The sequence below is a fragment of the Mus caroli genome, unplaced genomic scaffold (genome assembly GCF_978045245.1).
Source record: "Mus caroli unplaced genomic scaffold, Mus_caroli_1 scaffold_3, whole genome shotgun sequence".
Classification (NCBI taxonomy): Eukaryota; Metazoa; Chordata; class Mammalia; order Rodentia; family Muridae; genus Mus; species Mus caroli.
The window spans coordinates 66435118-66450785 of record NW_028227258.1 but is presented as its reverse complement, the minus strand read 5'-3'; positions in this window follow the sequence as shown (position 1 = coordinate 66450785).

Sequence of the window (15668 nt, the reverse complement as noted above, 5' to 3'; positions counted from 1 at the left end):
TCCCTTCCCCTCACTCATTTCTCAGGTCTTCTCAGCTCAGCCTGGGAAGCAGAGCCATGGAGACCAGTGACTTCCAGACATAGCACCGATTCTGCAGTCAAGACACCATGTCCTAACCACCTCTGGAAGAGCTATAGTTCCATCCAAGTCATCTCAGTTCTTTACAGTCTTCCATCTTCAGCTTCCTCGGAGAATTAAGAAGATGAGCCCAAGCTGGCTGTGGCGCCACACTCTTCCCTTGTCCCAGCATTCAGGAGGAAGAGGCATCTCTGTGTTCTAGGAAAACCAGGGCTCCACGGTGAGACCCTACCAAAAAAAAATAATAATAAATCCAGATTTTATATCCATATTTTTATTCCTTTATTTTTGGTGTCCTGGCCATCCCCCTGTCTCCATATCCTGAGTGCTGGTATGACAGTTTGCCAAGCATGCCAAATTCATAATCATATCATTCTTATGAACTCTTAAGGGCAGGTATGTCATGTTTTTTCCCAGCTTGTCCTTCAGCTAGCAGATAACTCTTCAGGACAAAGAATTCCAAGCCACTATTACCAGCATCATTCCAGTCAAGGGAAAGAAAGACTCACCTGGAAGCCACCCCCACCCCTACCCCATCCTCTGTCGCCTTTGTCCTCCAGCACTCACCAGGGTATCTCTAATAGCCTGAGCAACTAAATCCAGTATCTTCAAAGTTTCCAGTGTAAACTGAAAGTAAGGGTGTCCTTTGAAAGGAAAGGGCATAACAAGAAAGCCATCTATGCCTAATTCTGATGGAATTAAAAGGAATAGGCTCTTTCCATGTAATTTTTTTTTCAGAGTTGTTAAAACAACATTCTGAGTAGAGAGCCAGCTTTTCCCCACACACCCAAACAACAGCTGATTCCACCCCGCATCTCTTCCCTTCTGTCAGTGAAGGAGACAAGCTTGGCACCTGAGATCTGCATACACATCCCCAGCTCCTCAGGATCCCTCCAGTCTTCTCTGTCTATTGTGACAGAGTTTTGGCGGAATTGTACTGGTTGATTGATTGATTGATTTGCTTCAATTCTGCATCTGAATTTTTTTTTCGAAGTTTACATTTCATACTGCAGAGGCAAGTTGACAGGCAGAAATAACAGAGACTGGGACGGGATGATAGCTCAGTCAGGAAAGCACTTACTCTACAAGTGTGAGGCCCTAAGTTCAATTCCTCGGAGCCCAATTTCAAAGCCAGGTGCAGTGTGTGTGTGTGCTTGTAATCCCAGAGACAGAGCGATTACTGGAGCTCACTGGCCAGCTAGAGTAGCCTACTTGGTATTCTAGGTATTTGGGAGCAATGAATGACTTGGAAGCCTCTTGAAGAACCACAGCCATGGGCACACATGTGGGCACATACACAGACAACACACGTGAAAAGATTGGGGGCACTGGATTCAGAGATGAGACACCTGGCAGAGCAGCTTTGGCTCCTTTAAAGGAGAATCTCATCTTTCATTCCAGTCTCACTGGCTTTGGGATCAGCTCCAGTGTCAGAGCTAAGACAGCACTTTCCCCAGAGGCCTCTAGTCAGTAAGCACAGCATCAAAGGTGGGAGGAAGGGGCTGGCAGTTCCTGCCCACTGCTGGATTCCCCTTAGGGGCTCTCTTGACTCTAGAGTTTCCCATTGGTAGGATCTGCACTTCAGCCTCAGGCCCAGCTTGCCTAATTTTGTTTCTCATGTTCATTTCAGTGAAAGGTATTGGGTCTGCACCAAAGACTCACTCTATCTGTCCCTGTGTCCTTCCTGTCCTACACAGACATTGCTGCCCCAAACAGCTTTGTCTTAACACCTGCTTCCCAAAAACCACTTGAATGGATTCTGTTGTTCAAGAGTGGTCTTTAAAAAAAAAAAAAAAAAGCCAGAGCTATGTAGAGAGACCTTATCTCAAAAAAAAGGGGGGGGGGAAGGAAAGGAAAAGAAAAGAAAAGAAAAGAAAAGAAAAGAAAAGAAAAGAAAAGAAAAGAAAAGAAAAAGAAAAGAACCCCTCCTGGTATACACTTAACTGTGGAACTACTCAGGAGGCTAAGGCAGGAGGACATCTTAAGCCTAAGAGTTCAAGGTCAAGCTAGGCAACGTAAGTGAGATTCTAAGTAACAAAAAAACAAAAAACCTTCTGGTTTATTCTGGTATATCCACCAGATATATTCTGGGTGGAGGTGTGTTAATCTCATCCCTGAAGGTCAAGTGGGAGAGCCCTATCCTGCAACAATTTCAGGCAGAGAGATAGCAGTGAAAACAGAGAGCGTGGAATTGGTTGGCTTGACTGTTATTAAGTTGCTTTGAGCCCAGCCTGAAGATAACAGAACGCTGAGAGCAGCTAACAAACATTGAAAATTAACTGTAAGGGTCAGAGGGCCTCTTTGATGGCTTACAAAGAGGCCCTTATCTACAGCAGTGGGTGACTACAAAATATCTAAAGACCAAACACCCAACTCCAGGGTTCCCAGAGGCCCATCTACAGTCAAGCCAGGAGTCCCTACGCACGGGATGAAGATCTAGGAAGGCACTGAAAAGATTTTGGTTGCCTACACTTCTCTGAGTCTTAAGAGGGGTTGCCTACTCTGGTCTGTTAAGAGCTAGCTCTCCCTCCACGGGAAGGAGACATTGCGGAGGCCTCTTCCTACTCAGACTCTCTCTGGCCCGCCAGAATTCTAAGTAAGGCTCAGTTGCAGCACAGTCCAGTGGGGCGATAATGGACCCTGTAAGGGGAGAAAGGGACTAGGCCTCAAAATATTTGAGTGATTAGAATTGAGAGGTAGCTGTGGACTCTGATGGGAGCATGACTAGGCCTCCAGAATGCTATGAAAGCAGGCTCAACACTGTTAGGCCTCCAGACAAATGGCTAACTCAAGTGCCTATTTAACATATGAAAGGGAACACTGACCACCAGGCCCTTCCAGCATCTCCCCTGACTGGCATACCCTGCCCCCTACCCTAAACGCTCTCCTCGGCCTATCTGATTTCTATATAATTTCAGCCATTTTGTTTGTGAAATCTCTCGGACACTTGGTCTCCAGCTCCTCTTTTAGTCCTCTTCTCTCTTCTCTTCTTACCTCTCCTCTCTTCCCCTCCCCTCCCCTCCTCTCCTCTCCTCTCTTCTCTTCTCTTTCTCTCTTGCTTTCTCCCCCACCCCCTTCATTGCCCAGTTCATTCAGAACCCTTATGTTGAGATGTCTCTGCCTCATATCTACAATAAACCTTCTCCTTCACCATAGTTAGAAGCATCCTACCCTTGTGTAGTTTGTGCATGTGTGTTTCTTTTTAACTCACTAAGGCCCTGAGGTTGATATATGTGTGTGCGTGTGTGTGTGTGTGTGTGTGTTTGTATGCACACATGCGGCTGTACCTGCATCTATGTCTGTGTACCAGAAGAGACAGCAGATGCTGTTACAGGTGCTTGTGAGCTACCATGTAGGTGCTGAAATAAGATGGTTCTTAACTGCCAAACCATCGCTCCAGAATCCTTGGGAATAGATTTGGATGTGCTTATTTAGAGAATGAAATGTACAAGTGCCTGAGGGAAAACTGATATCAGCGTAGATCACACTTCTCTTGTTGTTGGGCCTATTGTTTGCTTTTTGTTTGGGTTTTTTAAATATTTATTTATTTTATGTATATGAGTACACTGTCGATTTCTTTAGACACACCAGAAGAGGGCATCAGATCCCATTACAGGTCGTTGTGAGCCACCATGTGGTTACTGGGAATTGAACTCAGGACCTCTGGAAGGGCAGTCAGTGCTCTTAATCTCTGAACCATCTCTCCAGCCCCCTGTTTATTGTTTTGTTTTATTTTTTTAAGACTGGGTTTCGTGTAGCCCAGACTGGTCTCAAACTCACTAAGTAGCTGAAGATGGCCTTGAAATCCCAGTACTCCTGCCTCTACTTCTCAGGTGCTAGGATGGACAGACATGTACCACCAAGTCTGGTGTGGATGGCATCACTCTCTTGGAGTAGAATTAACACTAGTAAGGAACCCCAGGGAGTCCTGCAAACAGAGGAAGTGACCTCCCATGCTGAGAGAAAGTCAAATACCTGAACAATCCAGCAATGCTCTGGGAAGAGAAGGAGCAACAGCACCGAGAAGCTTACGGTAGCCTCTATCTGCAAGCTACAGCAAAGAGGAAGCTGCACAGTCTCTAGCCTGACCCTTTTGTAGCAGCAGAGATGGTCTGGTGAGATAGGAGCTGCTTGCAGCAGCATTTAATTACCAGAACCCAGGCGGTGGGAGTCGCAATTACTGTAGTGATTAGTAAGACTAGAACAGCAGTCAGCAGAGTCTGACACTATGAATGGGAATAAATGGTTAATAGAACAGCAAAACAGATGAGGACCTAAACAAGGATATTGCTGAAAACGTAAAGTGCTTGCCACACAAACTTGGGGGCCTTAGTTTGAACCCTTGGCTCCCAGAGAAAAGAAAAACAAGACTGGGTACAGTGGTGGATTGGTGGTATAGAGATGAACCCAGCTGCCTTCCAAAAACTCAGGCACAGCAGCAGACACCTATTATCCCAGCAGTGGGGGAGCTGGGACAAGGGCCAACCCCGAGGCTTGCTGGTCAGTCAGCCTCAATTAATTGGTAAGCCCTAGATTCAGTGACAGATGGTGTCTCAAATATAGGTGAAGAACAATTGAGGAAGGTGACCTCTGACCTCCATACACTTGCTTGTGCACCCCCCACCCCCAAGCACACACATTAAAAAGCAAAGCAAACAAAGATGGGTGGGCAGAAAGCTGAGGAGAGATCCTGAATTTTTGTTTGCTTATTTTTTTAACTCATACTCCCTGGGTTAACTTCCTGACCTGGGTCATTTTTCAGAACTTAAACTCACTGACTGGTGGACTGTTTGTGAAGACTGGCAACACCCTAATGTATGAGCAATGCATTGCTGATTTGATCTCCATCCTTCCAAAATGGAGCTTCTCATGTTTCCTCTTTAAAATACACAGGAGAGGATACACATTTGGAGGATTGTTGGACATCTGAACTGTCACTGATACCTAGAACCTCCCTGGGCATGGTAACAAACAGCACCCTAACCAAAGACCAGCTGCCAGTGAGGCTACCCTACTTAGAACAACCTGCTAGGACATCTCGTGAATGGCATCATTCTAATGAGTTAGGGTGAGCAAAAGTAGCTGGTGTTGTAAAATATATGACCTCCTGGATACGGAAGTAAGCAGGGCCTGCAACATCGGTCACATTTTTTTAAGAATCCAGTACTTATGGGACATCTGTTTTCATGTAAAAGGTGCCATTGCTGCCACGTGTTGTAATCCCAGAGACAGAGGCAGGAGGATCTGTGCAATTTCCAGGTCTTCCACAGCTACATAGGGAGACGCTGACTCAAACAAACAAACAAACAAACAAACACAAGCTGCTGCACCTCCGTTCCCCTGTCAGAAAAAAAAAAGATTCACAGTGCCTGGTAGGGCCCTTTAGGTTCTGAAGGCAGTCCCTTTCCTCACCAGAAACACTGCTCTGATCCCTGGACCTAGTCACTTAAAAGACTGACACTCTGGGACCTGTGAAACAGCTCTGTGGGTAACTTGCCTCCCAAGCTTGGCAGACTCAGTTCACTTCCTAGAATCCACACAAAGGGAGAAGGAGAGAGCCCTTCATGAAACTGTCCTCCGACTTCCTAGAGGACTTTGTGCTTCCTGGTTCTGCAGGGTTAGAAATCACTGTCCCCAAAGGCTCAAATTCTTTCTAGCAAGTGGCACTCATTGAAAGACATTCTATGGCTGCCACTTGGACGGTTTGAACTCTGTGTAGATAGGGATTACCAGGCAAGAAGAAAAACAACCATGTTGTCGAGGGTAAAAAGCCTCTTATCAGAAAAGAAAAGAAAAGAAAAGAAAAGAAAAGAAAAGAAAAGAAAAGAAAAGAAAAGGAGAGGAAAAAAAAAAGCAAGGTTGCTATTAGATAGAGAAAGGAACGTGTAGCGACCCAATTAAGCATCTCTTAGTAATCTTATGCCCAAGTATTACCAGGAATGTCAACCTAGGCAACACATCCATGCTGCAAAGGGCATCTTAGACCCTCAGGAGTTAGTTTTGACCCTGGCATCTGATATACTATGGAGGCAAATCCTAGATTAAGGACACTTTAAAGAAGTTAATGAGGAAGCTGGGCATGGTGGCATATGCCTGTAAGCCCAGCATTTAGGAGACTGAGGCAGGAGGATTGTTAAAAGTTTGAGGCCAGACTATGAGACCCAGTCATTGCTCCCCAACTTCCCATCACCCTCCAAAAAAGAATAGAAAAGAGTACCCAACAATCTACTAACTTTCTTCATCTTTATTTATGTTTTTTCACAAGAAGTGAAAGTCAAGAAACCCTTATCAAATACGTGTGGAGAACTGAACCCCCATGACACAAAGGATGGACTGGAGTAGCCATAGTTATGGCTGGATTGGATTGCCATTAAGAAAGAACATAACTGGCCTCTCCTCCGGGCTGCGTGCTGAGAGGGGGTTCCCCAACATGTTGGATAAGTAAAATCCTCATGCGTTTTGCAAGAAAAAAAAAAAAAGAAAGAAAGAACATAACTGGGGGGTAGAGAGATGGCTCAGTGGTTAAGAGCACTGACTGCTCTTCCAAAGGTCCTGAGTTCAAATCCCAGCAACCACATGGTGGCTCACAACCATCCGTAATGAGATCTGATGCCCTCTTCTGGGGTGAAGCTACAGTGTATTTACATATAAAAGCATAAATAAATCTTTTTAAAAAAAAAGAAAAGAAAGAAAGAAAGAAAGAAAGAGAGAGAGAGAGAGAGAGAGAGAGAGAGAGAAAGAAAGAAAGAAAGAAAGAAAGAAAGAAAGAAAGAAAGAAAGAAAGAAAGAAAGAAAGAAAGAAAGAAAGAAAGGACATAACTTTGGGGCCAGAAAGATGTCTCAGCAAGTAAAACTTGACACCGTGAAATCAATCCTGGTAGAAGGAAAGAATACACTCCTGCAAGCTGTCCTCTGACCTCCTCCACACACATACATGGCATGCGCGTTCTTTTTTTTTTTTTCTTTTTTGGTTTTTCGAGACAGGGTTTCTCTATATAGCCCTGGCTGCCCAGGAACTCACTTTGTAAACCAGGCTGGCCTCAAACTCAGAAATCGCCTGCCTCTGCCTCCTGAGTGCTGGGATTAAAGGCGTGCACCACCACGTCCGGCATGGCATGTGCATTCTTGAATTCACACACACACATACACACACACACATTAAATAAATGTAAAAATACATATAATAAGAGAAAGAGATGTGCCAGGAGCTGGCGGTGTGCACCTTTAAACCAACACTCGGAAGGCAGAGGCAGGCAGATCTCCATGAGTTTGAGGCCAGCCTGCTCTATAGAGAGAGTTCCAAGATAGCCAGGGCTACACAGAGAACCTCTGTTTTGAAAAACTAAGGGGGGGTAGGTATTTTGGGGTTGGGTGTGGTGGAGCACACAATTCCAGCGTCAGTGTTTGAGGTAGGAGGACTGTGAAGCCATCCTTCTCCCCACCCCACCCCCCCACACCAAGGAGGTCAGTACTCATTGTCTGGAATGTCCTTATCTCGCTTCTTCCAAAGCAGCTCTGTCCAAATTTACTATCATGTTCAAGTCAAGACTGCATTCCTCCCACCCACACCCAGAAACTAATAGACATGGTGTGCACACCCAGGCCTGGCCGCTTCTGAAGACCGTGAGGCTACTCCGGCGACTTTGCCCGGTTTCCATGGGCTTGACTGAGACTTGGTCAGATCTTCAAAATGACTCTCTGCCTCGTCCAGCTGCTCTTGCTCTTAGCTAACATCCCATGACCCCTAGCAAACCTCTTGCTGTGTTCCAGTGTCCCAGTGAAAAAAATAATGAAATTTCAAAGAGAGAGAAAACAACAAAATGCCATCATATATATATTTGGTTTTGTTCTGCTTCGGAACAGGGTTTCTCTGTGTAGCCCCAGCTGTCCTGGAACTTACTTTGTAGACAGGGCTAGGCTTTAACTCAGAAATCTCCCTGCCTTTGCTGAGATTAAAGGTGTCTGCCGCCGGGCGTGGTGTCGTACGCCTTTAATCCCAGCACTCACTCGGGAGGCAGAGGCAGAGGCAGGCGGATTTCTGAGTTCGAGGCCAGCCTGGTCTACAAAGTGAGTGCCAGGACAGCCAGGGCTACACAGAGAAACCCTGTCTTGAAAAACCAAAAAAAAAAAAAAAAAGTGTCTGCCATCACACCAGACTAAAACCACAACTCTATGTGTGTGTATGCACAATGCAATTATGAGTATGTATGTGTGTGTACACATAGTTTAGGGATGGGGTATAGTTTAGTGGTAGGGCTCTGTTCACATGTGCAAGGTCCTGAATCTAGTCCCTAGCACTAGGGGGAAAGACATGTATGTAGATAAGGGCTAAAAGAAGACAGACATAATAAAGGAACCAGGTAGAGTGAAAGGATTGTGAATCTGCTTTTTACCTGCCCTTATTGTTGGGAGGGCTAGAGAGATGGCTCAGTGGTTAAAAAGCACTGACTAAGCTGGGCAGTGGTGGCATACATCTTTAATCCCAGCACCTGGAAGGCAGAAGCAGGTGGATTTCTGAGTTTGAGGTCAGCCTGGTCTACAGAGTGAGTTCCAGGACAGCCAGGACTATACAAGAAACCCTGTCTCGAAAACAAGAACAAAAAAAAAGCACTGACTGCACTTCCAAAGGTCTTAAGTTCAATTCCCAGCAACCACATGGTGGCTTACAACCATCTATAATGGGATCTGATGCCCTCTTCTGGTGTGTCTGAAGAGAACTACAGTGCACTCATATACATAAAATAAATAATTAAATAAAAATTTAAAAAATAAGAGAGGCATAATAAAGGGACCTGGTAGCATGAAAGGATCATAAATCAGCATAAGTCAACTTTTTACCTGTCCTTATTGTTGGGAGGGCTGGAGAGGTGGCGCAGTGGTTAAGAGCACTTCCCAAGTACTTGTGCTTGGATCCCAGCACCACATGGTGGCCTATAACTGCTTGTAAGCCCATTTCCAGGGAATTTTATGCCTTCTTCTGGCCTCTATAGATACTACATGTGATGCACAGACATAGATACAGGCAAAAACACATATAAAATAAGAAAATTAGGAGCTAGAGAGATGGCTCAGCGGTTTAGAGCACTGGCTGCTCTTCCAGAGGACCTGGGTTCAATTCCAAGAACCCATGGCAACTCACACCTGTTAGTAACTCCAGTTCTGACATGCTCACACATACACACATGCAGACAAAACACCAATGCACATAAAATAAAAATAAACTCTGTGTGTGTATGTCTGTGTCTGTCTCTGTGTGTATGTGTGTGTCTGTGTGTGTGTGTGTGTGTGTATGTGTGTATGTGAAAATTAAAGAAACTTGGCGGGGAATGTATCTAAGAGAGTTTTTTTTTTTGTAAACATATTACAGAATAAAAACAATGATATTATTTCTAAATCTACCTTCTGCCCTTTTTGTTTGTTTCATTGTTATTGTTTTGAGACAACAAAAGGCTAGTCTTGAACTTTTATATATGCCTGTCTTATGTGATTCTCCTGCTGGTGCCTCCCCAAAGTCCCTGGACCAATGGGAACACACCTTTAATCCCAGGACTTGGAAAGCAGAAGCAAGTGGATCTCTGTGAGTTCATGGATGGTCTACAGAGTGAGTTCCAGGACCACATAGAGAAGCTCTATCTCAAAAACAAAAAATTAAGTAAGTAAATAACTTACGGCAGCAGCACACACCTTTAATCCCAGCATTTGGGAAACAGAGGCAGGCAAATCTCTGAGTTCGAGGCCAGCCTGGTCTACAGAGTGAGTTCCAGGACAGGCAAGGTTACAGAGAACCAACCCTGTCTCCAAAAATCAAATCCAGAAGTTAAATGAAAAATCTTTAAAATATTGACTGAGGTTCAAGATACAATGAAGTTAGTGAAGAAACACCCGTTTATGAGGTACCCGCTGCTTGCTGGACACTGCGTGTACATAAATTTATTATATCACATTTCTAGCCAAAAATCCTAGCTTCCCACTTTCAGCAGGGCTCTGTGCAGTCTGAAGGTTCTGGGGAGGACTGGCTTCTTTGTCTCTCCACATTCCTTGGCTCCTGGCCCTTTTAAACATCTTTAAAGCCAGCAAGGTAGCATTGTTAAATTACGGAGGAGGTCATTAGCCTCAGGCAGTCTCCATATTTCGAGTTCCTATGTAGTAACAAACTGTAACCTAAGTTAGCATGTAAGCAAACTGAGTCCTAATTCAGGACCACGCGGGAGCTGAGTCTCAGTTAATCACAGGCTACCAACTTGTCACACCATACCCAAATAAGGCAGGCACCTGCCTCTGGCCAATCAAGCCATTTTTCTAGTTTGCTTCTGTGTGCAGCCTATAAAAGCCTGAATGTCTTCTAGTCCTGAGTGCTTCCTCATTCACAAATTGGTCTTTGCTCAAATAAACTCTGCTAAATTTAATAGGCTGATATATTCAGAAGCATCCTTAAATTTGACAGAGCCTTCTCTGAGTGTGAAGTTCCTTTCTCCTTCCAGAATAACCTCCTATCTCAAGATCTCTTTCAAAAAAAAATCTCTTTCTTTCTTTCTTTCTTTCTTTCTTTCTTTCTTTCTTTCTTTCTTTCTTTTTTTAGATAGAGTTTCAAATGTAGCCTGGGGTTGCCGTGAACCCACCAAGTTTCCCAGGCTAGCCTTGAACTTGTGGCAATCCTCCTGCCTGAGCCTCTCAAGTGCTGGGATTACAGGCATGGGCTACCAAACCTAAGTTCAAAATCCTTAACTTAGTCACACCTTGACAATACCTTTTTTCTTGTAAGATAACAAATGAAGAGCCTCCTGGGTTTATGTGGTGACAGCTTTTGGAGGACACCATTTTACATTATTGTTGTGATACAGAAGGTGAGACCTCAGTTCCTGGTTGTGTGGTGGTGCGACCTGTAATCACATCACAAGAGGCCCAGGCAGGACAATCAAGACAAGTTCAATGCTAGCTCCTTTCTGTCTCAAGAACAACTTTGTTCTTCTCCTCCTCCTCTTCCTCCTCCTCCACCTCCTCTTCCTTCTGCCTCTGCCTCTTCTTTTTCTTTCTTTCTCTTCTTGTTTTTCTTCCTCTTGCTCTTCTCCCCTCCCCACCCTGTGATGTGTGTGTGTGTGTGTGTGTGTGTGTGTGTGTGTGAGTGAGAGAGAGAGAGAGAGAGAGAGAGAGAGGTCTCACTATTTAGCCCTCACTGACCTCAAACTCGGGAGGCGGGGGAGGATGTCACATGGAGACTGTATTATAAAAAGCAAAACAAAAACCACAGGTAGATTAATAAATATATTCAACAGCCGGGCGTGGTGGCGCACGCCTTTAATCCCAGCACTCGGGAGGCAGAGGCAGGCGGATTTCTGAGTTCGAGGCCAGCCTGGTCTACAAAGTGAGTGCCAGGACAGCCAGGGCTACACAGAGAAACCCTGTCTCGAAAAACCAAAAATAAATAAATAAATAAATAAATAAATAAATAAATAAATAAATATATTCAGAGGCTGATAATAGCAATCAAAGTATCTTTTAAAAGTAAGATCAGGAGGACCAGATGTAGAGGTGGGGGTTGTGTAGGGTGTTCCTCTGTGGAGGTGGCTTTGAGACAAAGCCTGAAAGACTGGAAGATAATGACAGGCACCTTTGGTCCTGTGCCTCTTGTCGTTCAGGCCTGTTGATTGAAGACGTTAGTTTTTCCTAGAGCTCAGTTTATCCTCCACAATCATGAACGAGCTATATAAAGCACACCAGTCCAGTGTACAGAGTCGGTATTGACTTATTACCTCCTCCTCAGGCCGCTGAAACTCTCAAGACTTTTTGAATTTCAAGTCAAAACCGAGAAGCAGTAGGGCACACCTAATCCCAGCATTCAGGAGACTGAGGCAGGGGGATTGGTACAATTTTGAGATTAGGCTGAACTACAGCATGAAACCCTACTTCAAAAACCAAAGTAAGCAACAATGCAAAGAGCTAAGGTGCTCAGCTGCCAAACCTGATGACCTCAGTTTGATGACCTGAGTTTGATCCCTAGGACCCACACAGTGGAAGGAGAGAACCAACACCTACAATTTGTCCTCTGCCCTCCACATGTATATGGTGGCATATCTCCTCCCACAAATAAATACACAAGTGCATGATCTAACCCCCTGCCCCTTTAAAAGGAGAGCTTTTTGTTTTGGAGTGTGCAAGAGCAACCAGGCTGGAGTGGAGAGATGGCTCAATGGTTAGGAACACTGGCTTCTTCTTCTTCTTCTTCTTCTTCTTCTTCTTCTTCTTCTTCTTCTTCTTCTTCTTCTTCTTCTTTCTCCTCCTCCTCCTCCTCCTCCTCCTCCTCCTCCTTTTTGTTTTGTTTTTTTGAGACAGGGTATAGCCCTGGCTGTCCTAGAACTCACTCTGTAGACCAAGCTGACCTCGAACTCATAAATCTGTCTGCCTCTGCCTCCCAAGTGGTGGGATTAAAGGTGTGCACCCCCACTGCTCAGTATGGAACACTGGCTTCTCTTGCAGAGGACCTGAGTACAGTTTTTAGCACCCAAACTGCAATACACCATCATCTGTAACTCCAGTTACAGGATCTGATGTGCTCTTCTGGCCTCTGGCTTCTTTGGGCATTTCATTGCATGTGATGTACAGACATATCACACACACAATAAATCTAGAAGGAGAAGGAGAAAAGAAAGGAGGAGGAGAAGAAAAGGAAGAAGAAAAAGAAGAAGAAGAAGAAGAAGAAGAAGAAGAAGAAGAAGAAGAAGAAGAAGAAGAAGAAGAAGGAGGAGGAGGAGGAGGAGGAGGAGGAGGAGGAGGAGGAGGAGGAGGAGGAGCACCACCACCTCAACCAACTTGTCTCTGGAATTTGAAACAGAACCCACAAGTGTTTGTGTTTGTGGTCTGTTATCAAACCCCAAAGACTGCAATGATGGAGACCCAACCAGGAGTTGTTAAAGCTTGGCCAATGAAGATTAAATTTGGGGAGAAGATTTCCAACACTCTTCAGAAAATCCTGTTAAGCTTTCCTCTGTGGAGTTCCGATTGCTTGCTACATTCTAGGTGCAGGGAAACTGGGAACTGGGGCCTGGATTCTTCTAGAAAGTGGGTGGGCCACCCTGGTCTTTCACATCCTATAGCACACCTAGAGCAATGGAGTCCTAGGGCAGCAGAAAGGGATGCAGAGTTTCCGGCTTTCCCAGGAGAAAGTCATCCTTTCCTTGGGGCTGTAACCAGGAGGGTTTTCTGCCAATCCAAGACAAAGACCAATCTTTGCATGAAGCCAGTTAAATAAAAATAACAAAAAGTTTGCAAAAGTTCTCAACCCCACTAACAAAATACTTTTCTCCTTTGGTTCTCAGGAAAGGGAGAGGCTCTTATCCTGGAATGTCTAGAAATTCCACAATGGCGTGCTTTATGTCTTGTCTCTCTGGGCTGTCCTTTTTTTTCCCCTGAAAATAATCTCTTGATTTTAGAGCTATGATGTAGTTTAGAGGTAGAGCACTGTGAATCGTGGGAGAGGCCCTGGCTTTCTTCCTTTGCACCAGAACGGGGATAAAAAAATCTTATTTCAAAAGAAATTTATTTGAGTACAAACATGAATTAGATGAATTTTATATACAAATAAGCATATATAAATTAAATATCTAAGTTGTGTGATTTAAAATTTTTACTGGGAATTTTTTTCTTTTTGGAAAATAGCTTATTAAAGTATGTTTGACATATGGTACAGCTTCAAATGTAAAGTGTACTGTGGGAAAATTCCCATGTGCGTATACATCTATGGAATCCCTCCTACAGGCAAGATAGCAATTGTAGAATTTGGAGGTGCAGGGTGGATCTGTTTTCCCTGAGTTTTGACCTCTTATTAGCTCACAAATTTGTACTATGAGTAATGAAACAAGATGAGTCACTTACAAAAAAAAAAAAAAATTCTGCGAAAGTAGTCAGGAAAGAAAACTAACGTGCTACCCACCCGCTTGGCAGGTGCTCACTAGCTCATTAACAGCAATCTTGTCACTACACGGTTGGCTCTCTCTCTTCACTGAACACAGGGCTCAGCGGGAATGCAGAGGGCTGAGCTCAGTGGGGATTCTGGGCCAGCTAGCAGCAGCTACTCAGTGTGGAAGCCGGAGAGATTCCTGCCCTTGGCTCCCCAGTAGCTCTGCTTCTTGCTTGAGGTTATTAGGCATGAGGTCTTTGCTATTTCAACGCCATTCCCCGTGGCGAGGAGAAAACAGGAGCGTCTTTGTCCTGCCGGCCTATCCTCCTAGCATCTAGATTGAAGTCCTGCTCTTCGCCACGATTCATCCGTATTTAATAAATTGCTGCTACCTGGTGCCACACTGTTTCAGGCTCAGGGTGTGGAGCAGAAGTCAAAACAGTGCGTTTCGCCAGCCTGAATTAAGTTCTTGTGCTTCTTTCTGTGAGGAAACTAAAAGTTAGACTCTTGATTCTGCCCGTCGGTAACTTGTGGGTTATTCCCACCTGTGTGTCCTCTTTTCTCCTTGCCTTTGCCACTGCTGCGGGCTCTATAATCTTCACCAGGCCCATGACCTCCCCTGAACTATCTATGGGTGTTTCTTCCCTGGTCCCTAACCGTGGGGAAGGTCTTTCCTCTGTCCCTGGCTCCTCTCCCTCAGGGGTTCATTCACGTTCATACTTTCTACTTTGGCTTCTAAATCAAGACAACTCTCAACTCTGTCAATCCTGGCCTCTCATCCATAAACCAAGTCTGTCTCCCACTTTGTCCCGGTCTCTGCGCCTGCGTGTCTCATCTCTGATTAGGGCACAAAGTAGGTGCACGGGCTTCGCCAGCGCATCACCTCTCTGACCCAGAGTTCCTGTCTCCACTTCTCACAGCCCTCAATCACCCAAATGTGAGGAGTGACTCTTTGCTTGGAATTATACCAGAGACTACCAATTAGGAAACCCAGATGGGCACTGTGGCTCACATCTGTAATACCAGAGGACAGCTGTGAATTAGAGCAGCCTGGGCTACTGAGTGGAGTTAGAGGGCCTGGGGAATTGATTCGGTTGTTCATGCTGCTTCTCGGGCTCACTTCTTAGACCCATATGGAAGCTCACAACCTAGAGTCTGGGACTCCAGTTCCAGGGAACCTGATGCCCTCTTCTGACTGATTTCCCGGGGGATCAAGCACACACATGGCACACATACATACATACATACAGGCACGCAGGCACACGCACACACTTGTATAGTGTGTGTGTGTGTGTGTGTGTGTGTGTGTGCTACAAAGGGCATGGCTGGAGAAGTGACCCAAGCCCTTGGAGGAGCCCAGAAGATCGTGAGTTGGATCCCAGACGTTGGACGGTTGGAGATTGATTTTTGCTTTGATTGTGACTGTGCCCTGATATTTTCCCTCTTGAAGGAAGAAACTTTTTTAGTGAGCCCACAGTTAACAGACTTTTAATTGTAAAAAGACTTTGGATTTTAAAAGAGATGGATATATATATATATATAGTGTGTCTATGTGTGTGTGTGTATGTATATATGCAGATACACACACACAGGCAAAACATGTATATAAAGTAAATAAAATCTAAAGTAAAATCTAATAACAAAATCAACTATAATAATAAGATGGCAAAGGCCTATGAGTTCACCAGAATAGATT